We start from the raw sequence: 24,838 nt of genomic DNA, 5'->3' as shown, positions 1-24,838 counted from the left end.
ACAAAGTGGGACTCGTTCCCGCATTGTTACATGATGTAATCCTGGGCAGGGATTTTCCCTATTTCTGGCAGTTGTGGGAGAATCAGTTGCTCCTTCACGGTAGCTGTACCCGTGAATCTTCTCCCATGCCATCTGGAGGTCCCGAGTCCCTAGAGGAGACCCCACAGGAAGATGTTGCTGGGGAGGTTAGTGAATCTAACCTTCAGTACCCCTTCTCCGTCATGGCGGGGGAAACAGAGGAAACTGAGGAACTTCAGCGAGAGGCGGAGGCAGACAGCCATCCGGCACCCTGCCTGCCAGATTTGGGAGTCCAGGTGGATGACTTCCACAGCGAGCAAATGAAAGATCCTACCCTGACTCCGGCTAGGAAAAATGTAAAAATGATAGATGGGGTACCCGTAGAACCTGACACTAGGCTAGCGTACCCATATATGGTTCTTGAAAATGATTTGCTCTACCAGGTAGAAAAAAAAGGGGAAGACACAGTGCAACGGTTAGTGGTACCCAAACCTTATCGGCGGAAGGTACTGGATTTGGCCCACGGACATATAATGGGGGGACATCTGGGGGTACAGAAAACCACAGAAAGGATATTGCATTGTTTTGTGTGGCCTGGAATACATTGTGATGTGCGTAACTATTGTGAGTCCTGTCCAGAGTGCCAAATCGCGGCCCCTAAATCTCAGTTCCGTAGCCCTTTGGTACCCCTTCCTATCATCGGGGTCCCTTTTGAGACAATTGGGATGGATTTGGTTGGGCCCCTTCCCCGATCCGCACGTGGGCACCAACATATCCTCGTCATCGTGGACTATGCCACTCGTTACCCGGAAGCCGTCCCTTTGCGTAACACAGCTACCAAGACGATCGCCAAGGAATTGGTACAAGTGTTTAGTCGGGTGGGAATTCCAAAACAGATACTCACCGACCAGGGGACTCCCTTTATGTCAAGGGTAATGAAGGAGCTCTGCAGGCTCTTACAAATAGACCCGTTGCGTACGTCTGTCTATCACCCTCAAACAGATGGCCTGGTTGAGCGCTTCAACAAAACCTTAAAACAGATGCTCCGGAAGGCGATAGACAAAGATGGGAAGAACTGGGATTACTTGTTACCCTATTTGCTGTTTGCCATTAGGGAAGTTCCCCAGTCTTCCACAGGATTTTCGCCTTTCGAACTGTTGTACGCCCGTCGTCCCCGGGGACTGCTGGACGTCGCAAAAGAAACCTGGGAAGGTCAAGTCACTCCCTTTAAAACGGTGATCGACCATGTAACACAAATGCAGGATCGTATTGCCGCTGTCATGCCCATTGTTAGGGACTATATGTTACAGGCCCAGGGAGCCCAGAGGCAAAGTTACGATAGAGGCGCTAAGGTCCGTACATTTGCACCCGGCGATAGGGTGTTGGTCCTAATCCCTACGGTGGATAGTAAATTCCTGGCGAAATGGCAGGGCCCATTTGAGGTCCGAGAAAGAGTTGGTGAAGTGAACTATAAAGTGTACCAGCCGGGTAAGAGAAAACCGGAACAGATTTATCATGTGAATCTGATAAAATCCTGGAAAGACCGCTCTGCCCTAACGGTGGATCTGCCCCGTCCGGTTTGTTCACCTACTATACCAGAGGTGCAGGTTGCTGAGACTCTCTCAGAACGACAAAAATCTGAGGTTAAGCAATTTTTGTTACAGAACCGACAGTTTTTCTCCGAAAAACCTGGCCGGACTAAGTTGGTGAAACATGAGATTGTCACAGAGCCTGGCGTCACTGTTCATGTGAAGCCCTACCGGATTCCGGAAGCCCGCCGTGAAGCCGTCTCCCGGGAAGTGATGGCAATGTTGGACTTAGGAGTCATTGAGGAGTCACACAGCGCCTGGTCCAGTCCAATTGTGTTGATACCTAAACCGGATGGCTCCATCCGGTTTTGTAATGACTTTAGGAAACTGAATGCAGTTTCTAAATTTGATGCGTACCCTATGCCCCGGGTCGATGAGTTGATCGACCGGCTTGGTAAAGCCCGATACATTACGACCCTGGATTTAACAAAGGGGTACTGGCAGATTCCTCTGGCCGAGGCGGCCAGAGAGAAGACGGCATTTGCTACACCGGAAGGTCTGTTCCAGTATGTCTATATGCCGTTTGGACTTCACGGAGCTCCCGCAACGTTCCAGAGATTGATGGATCGAGTCTTGAGGCCTCACAGACAGTACGCTTCTGCCTACCTGGATGACATCGTAATTTACAGCATGGACTGGGAAACTCATCTCCAGAAGGTACAAGCGGTGATTGATGACCTGCGAGATGCAGGTTTAACGGCAAACCCCAAGAAATGCCACATCGGGCTTGAAGAAGCCCGATACTTGGGCTACGTGATTGGCAGAGGAGTGGTTAAACCCCAGATCGACAAAATACAGGCAATTCAGGGCTGGCCACAACCAGTGAACAAGAAACAAGTGCAGGCTTTCCTAGGGATTGCCGGCTATTATCGCCGGTTCATACCCAATTTTGCAGCCATGGCTACTCCCTTGACGGATCTTACCAAGGGGAAGGGTTCCGTCATGGTAAAATGGACCTCAGCTGCTGAAGAGGCCTTCCACAGCCTGAAACGGGCTTTGTGCTCTCAGCCCGTACTAGTGACTCCTGATTTCAGCAGCGAGTTTGTGGTACAAACTGATGCCTCTGATACTGGTGTCGGAGCTGTACTTTCCCAGGTGAGGGACGGAGTCGAACACCCGGTCCTCTATCTCAGTCGGAAACTGAATGTACATGAGCAGAGATATGCGGTGGTTGAAAAAGAGTGCCTAGCCATTAAATGGGCTCTCGACTCCCTCAAGTATTACCTGGCTGGTAGGAAGTTTAGGCTGGTCACCGACCATGCCCCTCTCAAGTGGATGCACCTCCACAAGGACCGTAATAGTCGGGTAACCCGGTGGTTCCTTGCCCTGCAGGCTTACTCTTTTACGGTGGAACACCGACCTGGGGTGCAGATGGGGAACGCCGATGCCCTATCCCGAGTGCACTGTTTCAAAAGTGTTCTTGCTCGACCGGAGTGGTCTGAGCAAGGGGGGGGGGATATGTAAGACTCATGCTGGTGTGGTAGATGGAGGCAGGTATATCTCGCCCAGGTGTTTGTCCTATGTGAATTAGGCCACTCAGTATCTTCAGGGTGCTAATGGGTTAATGATTGCAGGAATAAAAGATGACCAGCTGGGTGTTTCCAGTGTCTGCCTGGGGCACACAGATTGCCTGCCTGTGTGAGACAAACGTGAGTGAAGAGCTCTGCTCAAGATCTGTATGATGTTAGCTGGGTGGGAGAAGCCCCCCAGTTGTTGAGATAGCAACGTATTTGTTTAGTTAGTGCCGGACAGGCTAGGATTTATTTTTATGTTTTGTTTTTTGTGTTGCTTTCACGTTAATAAATCTGACCTGAGGTCAGCCTGCTCAGAAACCTGCTGTACGCCTCAGATTCAATGCACAAACCACGTGTCCTTTGACCCCAGCAAAGGCGATCCCAGAGTGTTTTGTCACAAGTCACAGACACTGAATGAGACACTTGGCTTCCATTTTATCTGCCAAACCATGCCCTCGGGGTGGGGATATGTGAGCAATCATTCCCACCCATCTCTTTTGACTGCTCATAAAATCTGGCTCAGTGAAGCCCTATTAACTCTCTCAGCACTCTACATTCTGGAGCATGCTTTGCCGGGTTTACATCACCGAAGCTACCAATCTCGATGAAACATATCTCCCCTCAGGGACCTGAGGGGCGACCTGTATTTATGACAATGCACAGCATTGCCAGGCCTTCATTATCAAGTGCAGTGCAGGGATGAAGCTAAAAAAAATACATCCAGCTTCACTTCATTGCTCCACTTGCTATTCCTGAGATGGCGTAGTCAATGGAGGTGATGTCAGTCACATCTATCTATGATTATAGCATCTGAATTGGACTAGTTTAGATGAACTACGTCCACCCAGATTAGTACTTCCTAATTAGCATACACTGAGCGGTACATTAAAAGTTATTTTAGTGCAGAAGTGAATATTTGTTTGGGACATGTAGGAATAGAGCTATTTGAGGGGCCTAAATAAGTGGTCCGATTCCTAAAATGTCCTTTCTAAATATCTATAATTAATTACATCTGAAGTACTTGTAACTAGCTTTATTATAGAATCCTTTCAAACAAATTGTAAGAAGAAATTAAGTGAAATAATGTTAGGGATTAGCAGGATAGGGAGAAATTCTGTATTTTTCTGTATTTTGTAATAAAGCTAATTACAACACTGCTTATGGTGTAAAAATAGATATTTAGAAGGTCATTTTAGGTATCAGGCCATCACTTTAAAGAACTTGGCAGCTTCCCTTTCATATTAGATGGCAAGTTATATCCAGAAAACATTACTTAATGCTTATGATTTGCATCTATTACTCAAAAAAGTTTGATTTTGACTAAACAAGCTTATAAAATGTATGTTATTAGTCACACTTTGACCTAAAGAAGGATTTGTGTATCCTCACATCCCCCGTATTGTCTGAAGCGGGTGGTCATATGACCAAAAAAATTGTCTGGTCCAAAGGATTCAAGTTTTAAAATGGCTTGTATACTACCGGACTACACCATTTGAAAGTACGCAGTGTGCATACTTGCCTCCCGGACCTGTACCTTCTCTCTGCTTTTGTGCGATATGTTCCCTGGTGATTTTGCAGTCTATCATTAGCCACTGATGGGCTGCAACCTTCACAGTTCAGCACACTACTCTGTAAAGTGTAATGTGGCCAGATTTTACTTTTTAATTTACCATAATTTCAGACTGAGTGGCTTTTTCAAGAGTCAAGTTAACAATGAACCAGAGCCAACAAGGTTTTGAAGCAAACAAGTCATGCCAAACTAATCTAATTTCTTTCTATGATGGAATCACTGACTGGGTGGATCAGTGAAATGCGATAGATATAGCATATCTCAACTTCAGCAAAGCATTTGGTAACGTTTCTCATAATATCCTTATTGAAAAAATTACCAAGTATGGGATTAGCAAGGCTACGTTTAGGTGGATTCAGTTATTGTACTCAAAGAGTGGTAAAAAATGGTTGCACATCCAATTGGAAAAGTATTTCAAGTGGGGTACCACATGGCTCTCTCCTGGCCCTAATTTTGTTTAACATTTTTATAAATGAAGTAGATAAAGTTACTAAAGATAAACTGATAAATTTGCAGACAGTGCAAAGCTATGAGGGATAGCTAACACTAGAGAAGACCAAGAAAGGATTCAGAAGGGTCTAGATAATCCTGAACAATGGCAGCGACTAATAGAATGCTATTTAACAGGAAGAAATGCAAGATTCTACACTTGGGGGAAAAAATGAAAATAACATCTACAGAATGGGAGGAAGAGAACGAAGCAACAGAACGTATGAAAAAGATGTTATATACTAATAGATGAGACTCCACATGAGTCAAGAGTATAATGCAGCAGCAAAAAAGGCAAACACAGTTCTAGAATGTATTAAGAGAAGCATACAGTCTAGATCACATGGAGAAATTATCCCCCTCTATTCCTCCTTGGTCAGGCCTCATCTGGAATACTCTGTCCAGTTCTGGGCACCACATTTAAAAAAAGACATTGAAAAACAGGAACAAGTTCAGAGAAGATCTACCAGGATGGTGAGCGGAATGCGAACTAGGTCACACGAGGAACGATTAAAGAATCTGGAAATGTTTATCCTGAAAAAAAAGAAGGCTAAGAAAAGACTTAATAGCTGTCTACAAATATCTGAAGGGATGTTGCAGTGTAGAGGGATCATCCTTATTCTCATTTGCACATAGAAACAGAAGAAGCAATGGAATGAAACTGAAAGAGAAGATACAGATTAGATATCAGACATACATTTTTGACAGTGATGGTAATTAGTGATGAGCGAGTAGATTCGTTGCTCTGGTTTTCCTGAACACGCTTGGGTGGTCTGCGAATATTTATGACTGCTCGGAGATTTAGTTTTCGTTGCATCAGTTGCATGATTTACAGCTGATAGGCAGCTTGAATACATGTAGGGATTCCCTAGCAACCAGGCAACCCCCACATGTCCCCAGGCTGGCTAGAAGCCGTAAATCATGCAGCTACGTCAACAAAAACTTAATCTCTGAGAGTTACAAATACTTGGAGACCACCCGAGTGTTCTCGGGAAAACCCGAGCAACAAGTACACTCGCTCATCACTAATGGTGATCAATGAGTGGAACAGGCTGCCACGAGAGGTGGTGAGTTCTTTTTCAATGGAAGTCTTCAAACAGAGGCTGGACAGACATATCTGTCTGAGATGGTTTAGTGAATCCTGCATTGAGCAGGGGGTTGGACACTATGACCCTGGGGATCCCTTCTCACTCTTCTAACATTCTATGATTATATAACTACTCCACTCAGATCACAGAAATTACCATAGTGCTCTCATCAGATCCAGTCACAGAGCTGCGGCAGTGACTGACTACATCCAGCAGTGAGTACAAGTTACTGGACAAAATTACCACCGCAGTGCTGGTGCCCAGAGCTCATTAGTAATTACATAACGGCCCAGCACAGATCACAGTAAATACGTGACATATGGAAATTGTAACCCATTGTAAAATGTTGGGCCACAAGAAAATGGTGCCTAGCTTTCCCCTGTTGTGTCCAGTACATAATCGATACGGCCACAGAATAGGAGATGGGATCAGATGCCAACACTGTCAACTATGGCCTGGGACAGCTGAATTTGTGTTGTGCAAGACATGTTGCTCAAGACAGAGTTGATCCTATGAGTCTGTAGCATTCTATTGATACTTACCCACTAGAATATATTTTATACACTGTAGATATAATCTAGGTAAATGAAAGGAAACAACTGAATGTATGTATTGAAGGATATATACAACATTGCTAGATTTAACTCCTGTGTTATCAGGTTAGAGGAAATCCCCTCCTTGGCTTTCAAAGTTTTTGTAGACATAGAGACTCAACATGGTTTACAACTGAAGTGGTTCCTATAGTGAATTGCTACGGGCACTTTCTTGATGTGTAGTAACGCTGATAAATAACCTCAGGTAACCGCTGCAAAAAACTGAAAAATAGAGAACAATCTGCACTGCTGTCCACCTAAGGCCATCAATTGTGCTCATGTCTGGTAACCTTTACTAAGAGATTTATGACACAAAGCTCTGGAGGAACTTGTATGATGGCAGTACGTGCGTGTGAGTGTCGACTTACTAGCTTCGGGTATTAACAGAGTCTTGATATGCACAGCTGAGTGTAACATTATGAGATTTATGAGCAATATAGGAATCAGCATGTCCATACTGTATATTCTTGCCCTGGGGCTCTGTAGGTGATCAGTTGCAGTGGGCCCTAGTTTTAGGAACCCATAGGCTACATTGTGTGGATGCTCACTTATAACCAGTTTATGATTGCACGGTGATGTGCTCAGGATAAAAATGATTATTTAACTTTTCTAATGGACATTTGGTTTTCATATTCTACCTCATGGTGCACCTAAAATATGTATCCCTGACATACTGCAGACATGAACTTTTGCCCATTGCATAAACTCCTGATACTTTCCTTAAGAGCTCACTCATACCAGCATGGTCCTGTAATAGGACACTATCATTATAACAAGTCTATTTGTCAGATTTCTTCCCTCCTACATATTCCATTATGTACGATCAGTGGTAAAATTGAAAAGTGGAAGGAACTGCAGCAACTCAGCCACAGTTAGAGTAGGTTCACCGAGTTCAGAAAAGTCACCAACGCTCTTGTAACTCCATAACTGCACATTCCAAACCGCTTCTGGTATTATCATCAGCACAAACACTGTGCACATTGAGTTTCATGGCTTGGGTTTCCATGGCCAGCCTTACATCACCAAGAACAATATAAAGCATCGGAGTAATGTAAATACTGGACTCTTGAGCAGTGGAAACGTGTTCTATGAGTGATCGATCACATGCCTCATTCTGGCCGCCTGATGGACCAGTCTGGGTTTGGTGAATGCATTGACACCATTACTTGCCTGACTGACTTGTGCCAGCTGTAAAAATTTGTTGTAGGAGAAATTATGCTATAGGGTTGTTTTTCAGAGATTGACCTCAAGAGAAATCTTAAAGCTTCAGCATACCATGCCAACTGTATGCATCCAACTTCGTGGAACAGCTTGGGGAAGGATTTTTTCTGTTTCAGCATGACTGCCCCAGTGCACAATGCAAAGTCTATAGAGGCATGGTTGGGGGAGTTTGGTGTGGAAGGACATGACTGTCCACATAAAGCCTTAATCTCAACCACAATGCGGACCTTTGAGATGAACTAGAATGAAGATCGTGAACCAGGACCTCTCTCATCCACCATCGGTGTCTGCCCTCAAAAAAGCTTTTCTGGATGAATGGGCTGAAGTTCCTGCTGACATCTCCAAAATCTTCTAGGAAGCTTTTCCAGAGGAGTGGAGACAGTTATAGATGAAAATGGGGGACCTTCTCCATAGTAATGCCTATGGATTTAGAAAGGGATGTTAGGTGTAATTTGCCTGTGTCCAAATACTTAAATAATATAGTGTACGTCCATGAGATGAATGTGCACCATGGGTGGAGGAGAAAGGGGTGGGGGGAAACAGGTGCAGGCATTTGGGTCTAGCCTGATATATAACACTACTCTTTGATATCCTCAACTGCATGGCATGTAAAGGAGCAAGGGAGGCTTGGTGGAGAAGTCAAGAGTCTGAGAGCTGATGGAGGGATTTGATAGTAGATGTTGTTATCCTGTACTTCACTGGAAGTCAAAAACTACCTTCCTGTCTACACTTGAGGGCTTGTAGTGGACTGGTAGTCAAGCTCTTACCATGTGACACAGAAAGGGGTTCAAAATGCATATCTGCAACTAAAATCAGATGAATTAAATTACGTAGCCAAAATATTGGTGAGTTTGGGTGCTATTTTTATGTGCTACAATTTTTCACGTCCACAAAAGGGTACTTGCCCATTAGGCCTCTTTCACACTTCCGTCTTTTTCCTCCAGTCGAAATCCATTGAATTTTGAAAAAACAGGATCCTGCAAATTTTTTTGCAGGATCCTGTTTTTTCCCATACACTTGTATTAGCGACGGATTGTGACAGATGACCATCCATGTTATCCGTCGTGCACTGGATCCGTCGTAAAATAGCTGTCCATCGTCTTGAAAAAACGTTCAATGAAACGCTTTTTGTCAGCATCGGAAAAACGTGCAATGACGCATCCTGTGGCGTACGTCTTTGGCTAAAATGGCAGCCTATGGACGAAGGATGCGTCGTTGCCTGTGAAAAGCAGGTATCCAGCGACATATTGCGTTTTTCTATTCTGAGCATGCCTGGAAGGATTTTCTAGTCTGGGGACAAAATCTCTCTCTCTCTCTCTTTCTCTCTCTCTCTCTCTCTCCCATCCCCGGAATCTTCCTTCTACACTATAAAAATTCCGACGGCGCATCCGCCAAAATACTGGAAACGTTGAATACGCTTTAACACTATTTTCTCAACGTCCGTCGCTATGTCTCAGCGACGCATTAGGACGGGACACTACCGACGTAAGTGTGAAAGAAGCCTTAGACCCAACAGTGCATTAAGACTTCCGTGATCACTTTATATGTATCACATTTTTGCATGTGTATTATCAGTACAACCAAGGATATCAAACACATCCATTATCCTACAATGCCATTTTACTTACGTTGTCACTTAAAGTTTGTTTATTTGATTTTTCCCTTGTAGATTCTGAGCCTGTTCTTCAAAAATCTTCCCTCCATGTCTCCTGAAACCAAGTGTAGAATCCAGACAACTGGAGGTAGGGTACATGACTAATAATGTAAAGATTTATGGTTTATTGAAATGTATTACATAAGCTCATACTATATTTACTTAGTATTTATTATGCTCGCTTATATAACGCCAACATATAGCATAATGCTTTACAGACATTATCACCGCTGTCACCTTTGAGGGTCACAATTTAAATTTCGTATCAATAAGTCTTTAGAATGTGGGAGGAAACCAGAGAACCCAGAGGAACCAACGCAAACATGGGGTGTACTTACAAAATCTTTGCAGATGTTGTCTTTGGTAGGATTTGAACCCAGAGCGGCAAAGTAAAAGTTCTAACCACTGAGCCACCATGCTGTCAACGATAGGTCCAATACAAACCATTTATTTATCAAGAGTGCCTTTGGATGAAGTATGCAGACACTGAAGTCTATTATAGGGCAACTAAACTGGAAAAAAAATTAGATACGTTATGTCCTGTTTTTTAATTTGTTTGATCAGTGTTGATGTGGTCACTGAGACTCCCACTGAACGCTCAAGAAAAGTGCACAGCTTATCCTCATACATACACAAAGCAGTCTACTACTCAGTAGAAAGGCTGGCCATACGCATTGCATTGGCCATATAATGCTTTGGCTGGTCATTGACCGACAACCATCTCAGCTGACTACTCCATAGACACAGGAGCGCTCGCTTGGCTGAGCACTGCTGTCTTTCTCCCACATGAGAGACATGACATGTTGGCAAAATCAGACATGCTCGATAGACATCTCTCCTGACCACCAGTCAGCCGGTGCCTGCATACAAGTTATACCTTCTGCCGAACCCTTCGATATTGTCTAATGTGTATGGGGGCCTAATGTGTATGGGGGCCTAAAGTCTCTTGGTTGGAATATTGCTCTGCTCAAACTCAAGGATAAACTGATCTCTTCAGGTTTTATCTTTAATCATTAAGCCAAGTTCAGACTGCCATATAGAAAACCAGGCCAGTAGTGTCCGGAAGAGGGGCAGCTTTCTGTTAGGAAAGCATCCCTTCTCCTAGAGAGATAGGCAGAGAAGTGTGTGAAAAATCCGAAATAGTGGTGGGCTGCACCTTCAGTCTACTTATAAATGTTGTTAATGATGGTTTTCATTACTTGTGTCATATCTGCTGTGAGGGTAGTAATCATAATACCCATAATGTACCCCTTTGGTAGGGTGAGGGTCCCAATAAGCTGATAAGGTCCTGCGGTTCACAGGGGGATGTCACGATGGCTGACCTGGTCCGTGGCCCTTGGGACGTCCATATAGAAGGGGAAAGGTCTTTAGAGGGATAGAGTTTGTTCGTGACGCCACCTGTGGTATTTGGTCAGGGTGACCGACGCTGCTTTAAGGGGTCCGCTGAGGTGATGTTATGGCAGCTAGATGGTATACCTTCCCACAGGTGAAGTATATCCCCAGGGCTTCCCAGTGTGTAGACGGTGGATGGTGAGAGGCGCAGATAAGAACGAGGACACAAGGTTGCAGTCTCTTTACCTTTACTGAAGACTTCAGCATCCACAGTCCAGGGCACCAGATCACAGGGCAGGCAGAGTCCGGCCAGTTTGGAGTCAAGTCCAGAGTCCCCTTGTCCAGGTGGAAATCAGTAGTCTTCCCTTGCACTGCGGTGGTGTAGTCCCTTACTGCCTATGGCTTCAGATCAGGGTCTCACAGATGTGGTGTTTTGCTCTCTCTGTCCCTCATATAGGATAGGACAAAACCCATATGACTGGTGACTTGAGCCTGTTTATAGTGTCTCTTAGATAACCCAACTCTGTAGGTGTCACCGTGCCTCCTGGGTGTAGGTGCGGACAGGTAACCTGCAATTAGCTGTCCTGCTGGTCTCTGAAATAAGGCGTATAGGTCCTTACTCCCTCGGTGTTCCGGCTACTGGAATTTTGCGCCTCAGAAGGAGGCAGCCTGAGCGGGGCTGGTCCCCTTCTGGTATCCTCTCCTGTGCTTCGACTTCCTTCACACTCGCTGCAATACAAATCTGCCTTTCAATGTCTCTTTCTGGGAGCTGCAGCTCTGAGGGCATGCACAGCTTCGTTAACCTTCTGTCCTCCTCAGACTACTGTCTGGAGCTCACTAACCTTCCCTACAGACTACCAGTTACATATATATGGGGAGTGACCTAATAAATAGGAGCAAAAGCTCCCCCTGGTGCCCTGGAGTGTGAATGTGTTGCATGTTTGTGATACCTGGATGCAGTTATCCTTCCTTGCCTCCAAACGTAGCATCACTCTCCCCGAGAGGAAAGCAATACAACTGAGACGACCAGGACCCTGGGGCGCCGCACTTGTCATAAGTATGGGACACGCGGAACGCAGTGAACCAAGCAGGTCGAGCATGGGTGGATTGATCCTTCTTGTTGTCACATGGTGGGGCATGCCCGATGCAGTGGAATAGGCACACCTCTATGGGTGTGCAGGGGTTAACGCAGGTAGTACTGTCCCCTCATCTCTATGGTATTTTGTGGTGTTCCCCATGGTGTTGGTGCGGTGGAGGGAGACAGGAGAGTCAGCAGGCAGTTTTACAGTAAGCCAGGTTAAATGTACTTAACCCCTTCACTACCTTGGATTTTCCACCTTTGCGTTTTCGTTTTTTGCTCCCCTTCTTTCCAGAGAAATAACTTTTTAATTTTTATGTCAATATGGCCATGTGAGGGCTTGTTTTTTTGTGGGATTAGTTGTACTTTTAAATGACTCCATTGGTTTTACCAGTTATAGGATGTTTTGCCCCCAGCGGTTCGCCCCCGGATACATCCTGTTTGTGACGCCAAGTTGAGTCGCCCGCCAGGGCAGTGGTGTAATCGGTACCAGGTCCGGTACTTGAAGGGGACGTCATGGTGGCTGTGACCCGGTCCGTGGCCCTTGGGCACTCAAATAAAAGGGAAAAGTCTTCTAAGGGGTTGGTGAATAAAGTATATGTTCGTGATGCCAGCTGTGGTATTCGATCAGTAGGGACTGACGCTTCTTAAAGGGGTCCTCTGGGGTGATGGTATGGCAGCTGGATGGTATAACTTCCCACAGGTGAAGTAAATGTACCCGGGGGCGAACTGTTGGGGGCAAACTGCTGTGGGCGAAACATCCAAATCCCAGTTTTACCACATAGTGTATCGGAAAACGGTGCCGTGAAACTGCAAAAAAAATTGCAATTCCACAATTTTTTTTTACCATGTTAACTTAATGCTAAAACTGACCTGCCATTATCATTCTCCAGGTCATTACAAGTTTTCAGATACCAAATATGTACAGGGTCTTTTTTATTTAAGTGATGGAAAAAAATCCAAATTTTGTATGAAAAAAATAATAATTTTCCGAGACCCATAGCATCTCTATTTTTCAGGATCTGGAACTTGGTAAGGGCCTATTTTTCACTCCAAGCTGATGGTTTTTATTGATTCCACTTTGGGATGGATATGATTTTTGGATTGTTTGTTATTGCATTTTATTGCAATGTTGCGGTGAAGAAAATGTAATTCTGGCGCTTTTGTTTTTTTCTTGTTACGCCATTTACTGATTGGATTAATTTTTTTTATATTTTGATAGATCGGCGTTTAACACAGCGATACCAAATATGTGTAGTTTTTTATTGTTTTATTTTGAATGGGACAAAAGGGAGTTGATTTCAACTTTTATATTTTTTTTAAAATATTTTTAGAAACTTTTTTGTACTTTTCACTTGCTTCAATACTCTCCTTAGGAGACTTGAAGCTGCGATCTTCAGATTACTTGTGCTACCCAGAGCAGAGCTTCAGCCCTGCTATGTGTAGCAGAAATCATGTCCTATGAGCTAGTGACGTTCATCTGGCAGAGCTATTGACGTTCATCTTGTTAAATGTCGCTGTCAGAGATTGACAGTGGCATTTAACATGTTAACAGCTGCAGGTGGATCCCGAATCCACCTGCGGCTGTTAGGGGCACATGACAGCTGATCAGAAAACATTCGGGGGCAGTGCAGGAGCCCGCATGAAATGCTGTGACACGACCTATGACATACCTATACGTCATAGGTTGTAAAGAGGTTAAACAGCAGCCATAGATGGTATTACATGTTTCAGATAACCAAAGTTCCAAAAGATAGGCACATGGCGGCAGATACAGGAAACAGGAAATATGAGGCGTGATAAACAGCAAGTGCTGTCTGAGCCTAACCTGCTGTCCAAGCAGACATAATCGAGTTTTCGCCATCACATTGGGGTGGCGTTCCCCAGAGGAACCCAAAATCCATGCTCCATCTAACCTTCATTATTTTGTAAGATGTTTGTATTCTCAGCTACAATATGGGGGTCTACCCTCTGGGCCCGTACTCCTGTCTCCACAGTGTGCAGTCTCCATTAGTCTAAGTGTGTTCTGGAGGACCAGGGAATTTGTTCTTCCCCTCAGTTGTTAGTCCTTGGGCTATCCTACTTGTTTTCTTTAGGTTAGTCCATCACCATACGGCCCACTGGAATGGGGGAATAACTCACCTACATATTTTCTGGCTGTTCGCTGACTATCCTTGCTCAATTCCAGCTGATCTCCAAGTCTATTCTAAAATTGCCACATTCTCTACACCAGAGGTCCCCAACTCCAGTCCTCAAGGCCCACCAACATGTCATGTTTTCAGGATTTCCTTAGTTTTGCCCAGGTAATAATTGCATCACCTGTGCAATGCAAAGGAAATCCTGAAAACATGACCTGTTGGTGGGCCTTGAGGACAGGAGTTGGGGACCTCTGCTCTACACTATAAAAAAAATATTGTAACGTGCCAACTCTGGGGTATTACAAGTGGCAGAGGTGAGAAGATCCTTTTATATTCCATATATACTCGAGTATAAGTCGACCCGAGTATAAGCTGAGGCACCTAACTTTGCCACGAAAAACTGAGAAAACTTATTGACTAGAGTATAAGCCGGGCATACATTGTCCCCTCATCCCTGTCCTTGTATCCATGGCTCCCCATAGTCGTCCTTGTAAGCATGGCTCCCTGACCCTGTCCTTGTATGCATGGATCCCCGTCCCTGTCCTTGTATGCATGGCTCCACATCCCTGTATGCATGGCTCCTTATCCCCTATCTTTGTATGCATGGTTCCTATAAAAAAAAAAAAACACATCCTACTTACTTTCCCTGCGCGCCCTCGCTGCATCTCTTTCTGGTGCCAACAGCTCTTCCTGCCAAGCAGTCACGTGTCCCCACTCATTAAAATAATGAATATTCACTCAATGCCTATGGGAGTGAAGAGGGGTGAATATTCATTACCTTAATGAGTGGGGGACTAGTGATCGCTTGGCCGGAAGAGCTGCTAAAGCCGGAACGAGGGCGCGCAGGGAAAGTAAGTAGGATGTGTGCTGGAAGTTGGCAGCTGTAACTGTGCATGCTATAAGAGAAATGAATATTCACTGCCACCGGCTCCTGCCTCTGTGACCCGCTGCTCCGACGCTCACCCTCCCCCGCCGTCTTTCTGGGACAATGACTCGTGTATAAGTCGAGGAGGACGTTTTCAGTCCAAAAAAATGGGCTGAGAAACTCTGCATATACACGAGTATATATGGCATGTACCCTGAGTGGATATACTGCGTACGTGGCAGAGATACAATTTGCATTGAACACATATCCAGGTACATTGTGATGAAATGTATAATATTATTCTTCTATCTCGCTATTACTACATTATATTCTACATACTGCATTACACCAGCCATTTACCATTACCCTCATATGTTATTAAATAAAACTGTATCATTACTAAGACTGACGAGAGTGACTGTGACTTGTATTCTGTGTGGATTTCCAATTTGTGACATCACCCCTGCATTGCTACAAAATACCAGGGATTGTCTGTCCTCTGTCTCTAACATCATACCCTCCTTCTATCTAACACTGAATCTGTATGAAACTGAACTCCTTGTGTTTCCTCCCTCTACTACCCTTCCCAAACCCAATATTGCAATTTCCATGTGTGGTTCTACAATAACTCCAAAACAGCACACTCCGTGTCTTGGGGTTATATTTGACTCAGATCTTTCCTTCATTCCCCATATCTGATCACTCGCTCGTGTCACCTACACCTCAAAAACATCTCTAGAATCCAACCTTGTCTCACCTTTGACTCTGCAAAAACTCTTACTGTTGCTCTTATTCATTCTTGGCTGGACTATTGCAACTCTCTACTGATTGGTCTCCCTCTTCCTAAACTCTCCCCTCTCCAACTGCACTAGCAATGCCTCTACCCTGTGCCAGCCGTTGCACCGATGCCTCTATCCTGTGCCAGCCATTGCACCGATGCCTCTACCCTGTGCCAGCCATTCCACCGATGCCTCTACCCTGTGCCAGCCATTGCACTGGTTGCCCAACCACTGCAGAGTACGATAGAAACATATCACTCTCACCCACAAAGCTCTCCAAAATTCTACACTGCTGTACAACTCTTCCCTAAATTCTGTCTATCATCGTACCTGTGCCCTCCCTTCTGTTAATGACCTAAGACTAACATCCTCAATAATCCGAACCTGCCACTCCCATCTCCAAGACGTCTCTCGTGCTGCGCCACTGCTCTGGAATACACTATCCTGGAAAAATTCGATTCATTTCCCAATACCCACAGTGCCCTAAAAATGAACTTCTTTAGACTGGTCTATGACCTCAACTTATGTAACTATTCCTATTTTGCCTATACAGTATTTTCTTCCAAGTCTGGTCCCGTGTGGCATCTGTTCACACGCCCTCCATGCACTGAATAGCCATCTGTGTCTGTACACATACTGGCTGGTGACTGGTTCATACAGCGTTATGTGAACACCCTATTTATTATATTGATGGCTGGACTGTACAATATAAGCACTTTTTACCATATACCCTTCGTGTCCTCCATGTTTCTTCATAGATTGAAAGCTTTCGAGCAGGGCCCTCCGTCCTCTTAGTATGTGTTGAATTATGTGTTTATTCTGTACATGTCGCCCCTGAATTGTAAAGGGATGTGGAAAATGTTGGCGCTATAGAAATAACAATGATTAAAATTATTAATTCTTATGTCAAATGTCATATAAGGCTTCATTTATCAAAACTGTGCAGCAGTGACGCCCGCAGCAACCAATCAAAGCTCAGCTTTAATTTTTTAAACTACTTTTAAATACTGAAAGCTGAGCTGTGATTGGTTGCGACGGGCAACAAATATAGTTTTAATGAATGAGTCGCAAGGCTGTGTGCATCATCCTCGCGGTTACCTAGTAAATACCTAAGATGCTCATTCCTTTAGGCAGAAGTAGGGTTAAGAGAGATTATGTGCAGATGTACAGTAGCAGTTAGCGTTATATTAAGGAAGGCGTCTCCAAGGTCTAATAAAATGGTCACAGCATTAAATAGAACAGGCTTGAAAGCTTTTCTCTCTCTTTTATCATAAATACTTGACTGCTGCACACCCACAATCCTGAGTTACTGCCACTTACTCAGCACTTGTGAATAATGGCGCTGGCTGTGCAGTACAATGTCATCCCTACTGCCTAATATCTGGGTGTAATCAGTATATAGCTGTATATAGGCTAGTAGCTTACTTCGTGGCTCCCATAAGTTGTGTCAATCATTTAAGGGCACAAATGGAATGCTGGACATTGCAAGGATCTTCTAATAATCATCAATGGACATTTTCCAGTTACCTTAAAACAGTGGCACAATGTTAGTACCCAGGGAAAAAGGAGTTATTGAACACACTAACATAGTAATGATGTCCCTTGAGGGCCCCCATAAAACAAATAATGCCCCCAGAATGGCCCTTTAGTAAGTATTAATACCCCATTAGTGCCCCCTTAATACAAATAATGTGTGTTATGATACGGTGGTCTAGGAGCAACATGGAACGAGCTCTGAAGGAAGTGGTAACTGTACTGACCGCAGTCCCTAAGCTAAACACAACACTAGAAGTAGCCGTGGAATGCTCCTAACTCTCCCTAGGCATCTCGTCACAGCCTAAGAGCTAACTACCCCTAAAGATAGAAGCAGGAAAGCTATCTTGCCTCAGAGAAAATCCCCAAAGGATAGATTAGCCCCCCACAAATAATGACTGTGAGTGGAGAGGGAAAAGACATACACAGAATGAAACCAGGATGAGCACAGGAGGCCAGTCTAACTAAATAGATAGGACAGGATGGAATACTGTGCGGTCAGTATAAAACACTACAAAAATCCACGCAGAGTTTACAAAAAATATCCACACCAGACTAAAAGTGTGGAGGGCAAATCTGCCTCCCAGAGCTTCCAGCAAGACAGAATTAATTCACACTGATAAGCTGGACAAACATAGAAAGCACAGAATGGATAAGTCCACAATCTATGGACAGAAAAGGGCAAGCAAAAACTTAGCTTAGCTGAACTGGTCAGGATAACAGGGAACTCCAAAGAGATGTGAATCCAACCAGGAACCATTTACAAGTGGCACTGGCTGAAGATAGAGCCAGACTTAAATAGCCGAGCAGAAGAGACGATAAGTGGAGGCAGCTGATGACAGCTAACTCCAAGGAGCAGCCATACCACTAGAAACCACAAGAGGGAGCCCAAGAGCAGAACTCACAAAAGTGCCACTTACAACCACTGGAGGGAGCCCAAGAGCGGAATTCACAACAAATGTGCCCCTGAATGCCCTCTTAAAACAAAAAATGCCCCCTCTGAGCGCAAACTGTGCTCCATCCCACAAAGAATAGTTTATGCTCAGCTACTCTGAGCGACTGAGCATAACACACAGAACACTGACATCTTATAGGAAGCCATAGACCCATGCCTACAGACTCAGTGTCGGACTGGGGTGACCAACTCCAGGGCCCCACTTCTCAGCTACATGCAAATGTGACATTATCCTCAATCGCAAATTTCTATAATGATGAACTGGGGAATTATTACATTAATTAAATGCCGCCTGTGTCTGTACATAGTGATTTTGGCAAGTACTGCTCATTATAAGATGGTGGTGGCCCAGTCCTGCACAGGGGCCCACCGGAGGATTCTCCTGTTCTCCGTTGGGCCAGTCCAAGCCTGTCTACAGTGCAGAGAGTGGTGGGAATATGGCTCTCGGATCTATCTCAGTATCCACCATGATGCTGATTCACTTCTAGGCTGCATTCACCCAGACACCCAGGACACCTGATCGATCTTCAGTGCTTGTGAAGCTGCTGCAACTTCTTTTTTTCCTCTATAAAAATTTTGCGTCCCTCAGAATTTTTCAGTCTGGTGAATCGTTCCTGGAGCCTTTTCCCTATGTTATGCTGCCGCCTGTATGAATATGTTTTACCCACCATATACAGGTCTAAAGATGTAATTTTTGTATATCAATGATGCTATGTTTATTATCTATGTATGTGCTAAATCTCACTGTACTGGAGACCCGACCTGGTATCTATCGGCCTACCAAAATGTCCATTTTCCAGACACTCTGGCTAATTACTTGCACTCTCCTCTTTAACACTATCTATCCCTCTCCGTCATCCACTGTTGGCTAATACTAATTATCCAAATCAGGAAATGCTTGGTTCATGTCGCACTGAATGTAAAGTTCTCAGAAAAAAAGTCATAAAGATGAGTCGCCAGCCAGCGCCGTGGGGTGGGGTACTCGGTCCAGGTCCGGTACTTAAAGGGGATGTCACGGTGGCGGTAACCCGGTTCCTGGCACTGAGCGCTCAAGTAAAAGGGGAACAGTCTTTAAAGGGATATGTAAGGTGGAGAAAGTTTGTGACGCCACTTGTGGTGTTCGGTCAGGGGTGACCAACGCTGCCTAAAGGAGTCCTCTGGGGTGATGTCACTGCAGCAAAGATGGTGACGCTTCCCAGAGGTGAATTGTGATTGGCCAGAGTGGTGTAGTGCCAAAATAAACAGAAGACACAGGTTTGCAGTCTTTGTACCTGGTTTACTGAAGATGTCAGGCAGCCACAGTCCAGGGCACCAGATCACAGGTACTGGCAGGGTCCAGCCGGCTTTGAAGCGAGATCACAGTCCCCTCTACCAGATGGAGTTAGGAGCCTTCCTACTAGCGCTGTAGCATAGTCCCTTGTTGCCTGTGGCTTCTGGCAAGGTCCTCACTGTTCTCTCTGTCCTCCTTAAAGGTGGGACACTAACCGATATGACAGGTGGCTCGAGCCTTTTTATAGGGTCTCTATCATGACCCAGGCTCTATGTGCCACTGTGTCTCCAGGTGTCAGGGCGGACAGGTGACGTGTTGTCCAGCTGTCTTTCCTGTTTCTGCTGTAAGTCTTGGAGTCACTTACATCCTCGGTCTTCCGGCTATCGGGGTCTGTGCTCTGTAGGGAGGTAGCATAGCCGCAGCTGTCCTCCCCAGTTCTTACTCGCCTGCGCTCCACTTCTCCTACACGCTCTCTACAAATTGTTTGTCTTTCTGTTTAATCTCTTTTTTTCAGGAGCTGCAGCATCGTCGTGGCTGCACGGCCCCTCTCTCATACGTTCTGCCTCAGACTGCTCCAGTCTGCTGTCTGGCACTCACTGACTGTGCTCTATCCCTCTGACAGACTGACTTTCCCTCCAGACCAGAATATGTATATAGGGGAGCCACCCACAAGCAGGATCAGAGCTCCCCCTTCTGGCCTGGAGTGTGAACATGTATGCTTGTGTATACCAAATAGAGAAGATCCTCCCTCACTTCCAAGTGTGACATCACTCTCCCTGTGAGGAAAGCAATGTCACTGTAACAACCAGGAACCTGGGGTGTCACAAAGAGGTTCTGCGGCAGCTTGTATTTGCTTTTCTTTTTAATTAACGATATATCGACACCTGTGGTTACTCGTGGAGCTGCACATTACCCTTTTTTTTTTACAAAAATTCTCTTTGCTAGGAGATATGCAAACCATTTTTCTGTGTGACTGGAGGTACGTGGTAAGGCTTCTATGCCGACTAGCAGGAATGAATTAAGGTTCCTGTCTGAGTCTTTTGGACGTTAGCTGTGATTTTTATTATAATGTAATATTGATCTTAAGGCACACGTGGCAGCAGCTTCTAGATTTCTCCGAGTATGAGCGCAACCAACATTTGCTCCTTTCTTCATAGGATGTAAAGCTTGCGATTGTTGTGGAGAGCAGGTGCAGGACATATATAAAGGTGTCAGAACTTCTGAGCCCTCCAGATCTTTACCAATGTAATAATGTGTCTTGTAGGCTCTCCTAGTCAATAGATAAGGATGTAAAGGTCCCTGAAGACAGTGAGCATTATGAGATTGAGATCAAGACCTGCAAATCCACAGAGGACACATTTAATAACAATTGAGATTTCTAAGGTTTTCAGGGTCTCACAGATTAGAAAAATGGCAAAATACAAGATTAACCCCCTCCTGATGTGGGGACATATTAGATCATACTTCGGGTTCAGCTGTATGGAGCAGTTTAAGGAACTGAGCTAGAATCATAATCAGCTGGTGCTGGCTGTGTTATACAGCAGCATTTAAAGGGTCCAAATGCGTGGAGCCATCATTCCAAGGCCCATAGCCATCCTTTCAGAAGATTGTGGAGAGATGATGGGTTGCCAGGTCAGTTGGGTGCCTTCCTAAACACCCCCGTGACAGCCATCTTGGTGTCCAGCCTGTGGATCTGGAATTTGGAGGGGGATTACACAATAAAGAATTTAAAAAAATGTTTTAAGAAATATAGAACAAATAAAAAGATAAATAGAATAGTTAATTTACGTAAGGAATGGATGCGCCTCGCTAAACCCTACGTAAGCTGCCCTGGAATGGATCCTGAGAACAGTAAGGGCTCGTGTTTTTGCCACTTTTCTTCAGTGCATTGGTGCAACAACAAAAAAACCGCAGCATTTTATATTGCTAAGGTGAGTGAGGTTTCTGAAATCTCATGCAGACGCTGCTAATTATTTCACTGCAAATTTGAAGCCGCGTCAATGTCAATTCTTAGTGTTTTTGCAGTGTTTTTCACCCATTGTAATGGGGAAAATATGCATCAAAAAGTGAATGCAAAAAGATTGCAAAATTGGTGCCAAGAGACACATTTTTACTGTTAAGAGACACATGTTTTGACTATGTGCACACTTAAGAAATGTGGTGCAGAATTTTCTGCACTAAATCTGCATCTCCTGGCAGAATCCGCAGCTGCGGATTTGCTGCTGTTTTTTGCAGTTTTAGTGCGTTTTTTTGTGCAGAATTGATGCAGATTTTGTGCAGTTTTTGTGCAGATTTTACGACTGCGGATTTCTATTAATGGAGGGGTGCAGAAACGCTGCAGAACTGCACAAAAGAAGCGACGTGCACTTCTTTGAAATCTGCAGCGTTTCTGCACGGATTTTTCTGCACCATGTGCACAGCTTTTTCTTTCACATTGATTTACATTGTATTGTAACTCACAGTGCAGTTCTGCAGCGTTTCTGCTGCAGAAAAAAACGCTGCAGAACTGCACTAAATCTGCATCGTGTGCACATACCCCTGTTAAGTGACACATTTTTACTGTTAAGAGACACATTTTTTAGTACAGAAAATTCTGCTGCAAATATATAACTGTGCACAAACCTTAATGCTATGTGCTCACGATCAGGATATCCCAGCGTATTTTCGCTATATCCAAAACGCTGCATTCTAATCACGTAGGTACATCCACATCTGTTCATTGAACCCTGCAGATTTACCGCATGGAATGAATTTCCTTGGGTGAGACTACGCGTCTCCGCTGCAGGTAATTGACATGCTGTGGCTCGTAAACCCGCACCGCAGATGAGTATATGTAGCGTAAAATAGACGCACAGTGGGCATGGGATTTCTATAAACCGCCCTTCCTATGTACACAGAACGATTGGTAATACAATTGTGGTGTGCACATTGTTCTCGGCAGCACATGTCCTGTTTACACAGCACAATGCGCTGCCGAGAACAATGATTTTTAATGATTTTTAAGTTTGACAATCGATTCACCCAACTAATAAGCGTTTAGCTCTGTTTGTTCATCGGGTAAGCAGCAAATTGTTTACAGTGGCAAGAATAGGGAAATCATTGTTCTTAGGAACGCCTGTTGCCGATGTGTATAGGGGTGTGCTCGCTTTTGTTGCCAGCGCTTTAGAATATGGTTTATATATTGAGGACTATGGAGGCTGCATTATATTATATATGGAGGACTTTGGCGTGCATTATACTCTATGGGGGATGCATTGTATATGGAGGACTATGGGGTGCATTATATTAGATGGAGGACTATAGGATACATTATACTATATGGAGGAATATGGAGAGGTGTTTAATATATGAAGGACTATGGAAGGTGTATTATATTATATGGTGGACTATGGGGTGCATTATACTCTACGGGGAATGCATTATATATAGAGGGCATTATAATCTATGGTAGATGCATTATGCATGGAGGACTATGGTGTGCATTATATTGGATGGAGGACTATGGGAAGCATTATACTATATGGAAGATTATGGGCTGTACATTATACTATATGGAGGAATATGAGGAGGTGCATTATATATGAAGGACTATGGAAGGTGCATTATATTATATTATATTATGCATTATATTATATGGAGGACTGGGGTGCATAATACTCTACGGGGAATGCATTATATATGGAGGATTTTGGGGGACATTATAATCTATGGGGGATGCATAATGTATGGAGGACTATGGTGTGCATTATACTATATGGAGGAATATGGAGAGGTGCATTATACTGTATATAAAGGAATATGGAAGGTGTATTATATTATATGGAGGACTATGGGGTGCATTATACTCTATGGAGGGTGCATTATATTATATAGAGGACAATGGGGCGCATTACAATGGCATGTAAAATGCCTAAAGTTAAAAATGACACATTTCCTTTTGTAACTTTTTACATTTTAAAAATTGCAAAAAGGAAAATGGGCTGATGCAAAAGATTGGGCGACCTTGGAGATTTGTTTGCTCATATAAGTTTGACCAAGGTTTCAGACCTTAATTAACCTGATAAGGTTATGGCTTGTTCACCATCATCATTAGGAAAGGCCAGGTGATGCAAATTTCCCCGATATATATATATATATATATATATATATATATATATATATATATATATATATATATGTATATATATATATATGTATATATATATATATATATATATATATATATATATAGTTGTAAGCTCCTCCTTGTGGTGACTGTAGGCAGCTAAGATGTTTTTTAACTTTTTGTCCAGGCAGCAGCAGGAAGCAATACAGTATATGAAGATATTTTATAAAATTGAATTAGCACAGAATATTGGTCCTAAAAAAAGTGTCCAATATGATTGTGTTTTCTCATACCCGAATTTCCTTCTTTGCAGAGCGTTGAATATTCAGTAGAATACACTGAGGTTTTGCAGCCTGATTTCCTCTCTGATGTACGGTTATGAATCTTCTGTGTTGCTGATGTGATAACAGAAAGTTTGATTTTTAGTCGGGCTCATTGTAACCTTAGGAGGCTTCTAGTTTGAGAATTTTTAATAAGAAAGAATCTTACATTTTGGATTATCCAAGGATCATGAAGCTTTAATTATGATTTATCTTTTTTCCCTGCCTTATCCCTTCTACCACATAAGACCCTGTTCCAGGAGAAGGTTACAATCTGATTCTTCAATCCCAGAGGGGCACAAAGGTCAATTTAATATATCACCGCAATAAAAAAAAAAAGTTTGATTGGCTTTCTGTAATAAAGGGATAGCGGTGCGTGTGATGTTTTAGAATAAAATGTTTACAAAAATATATTTTATTCTGGCAATCTATTGCAGAACTGCCAACTATTCTAGAGTATCAGACATGTTCAGAAACAAAACAGCAGAGATAATGAATGAAGTCAGAAGGAACTCGACTCTGTTGTCAGTTGCCTATTAGATCCAAGGATAAACCTTGTGACGTTTCAATCATCTCTTGTGACCTTCTTCAGACATGGAATTGCAGGTGGATTGCTTCTATGTCAATCTTTGCACTTGTGGGGAGGCACGTGTAATACTAATGGCACCATTAGACTTGACCACCCAAAAATGGGTTAAACATAGCATCAAACACAAAAATATGTCTC

At 43.9% G+C, this 24,838-nt stretch overlaps 1 protein-coding gene across 3 annotated transcripts in view; it reads left to right on the top strand.

Annotated features, from left to right (window-relative positions):
* GHR (growth hormone receptor) overlaps positions 1-24,838 on the top strand; it is a 439,024-nt gene that overhangs the window by 151,145 nt on the left and 263,041 nt on the right. For all 3 annotated transcript variants that reach the window (XM_069748841.1, XM_069748847.1, XM_069748853.1), the window contains exon 3: positions 9,752-9,824. The gene's annotated coding sequence lies outside the window, so the exon portion shown is untranslated. The remainder of the gene's footprint in view (positions 1-9,751; positions 9,825-24,838) is intronic.

The sequence above is a fragment of the Ranitomeya imitator genome, chromosome 1 (assembly GCF_032444005.1).
Source record: "Ranitomeya imitator isolate aRanImi1 chromosome 1, aRanImi1.pri, whole genome shotgun sequence".
In the NCBI taxonomy this organism is placed as follows: Eukaryota; Metazoa; Chordata; class Amphibia; order Anura; family Dendrobatidae; genus Ranitomeya; species Ranitomeya imitator.
The sequence above is the reverse complement of the archived record's forward strand: the minus strand, read 5'-3'. Positions and strand labels throughout refer to the sequence as shown.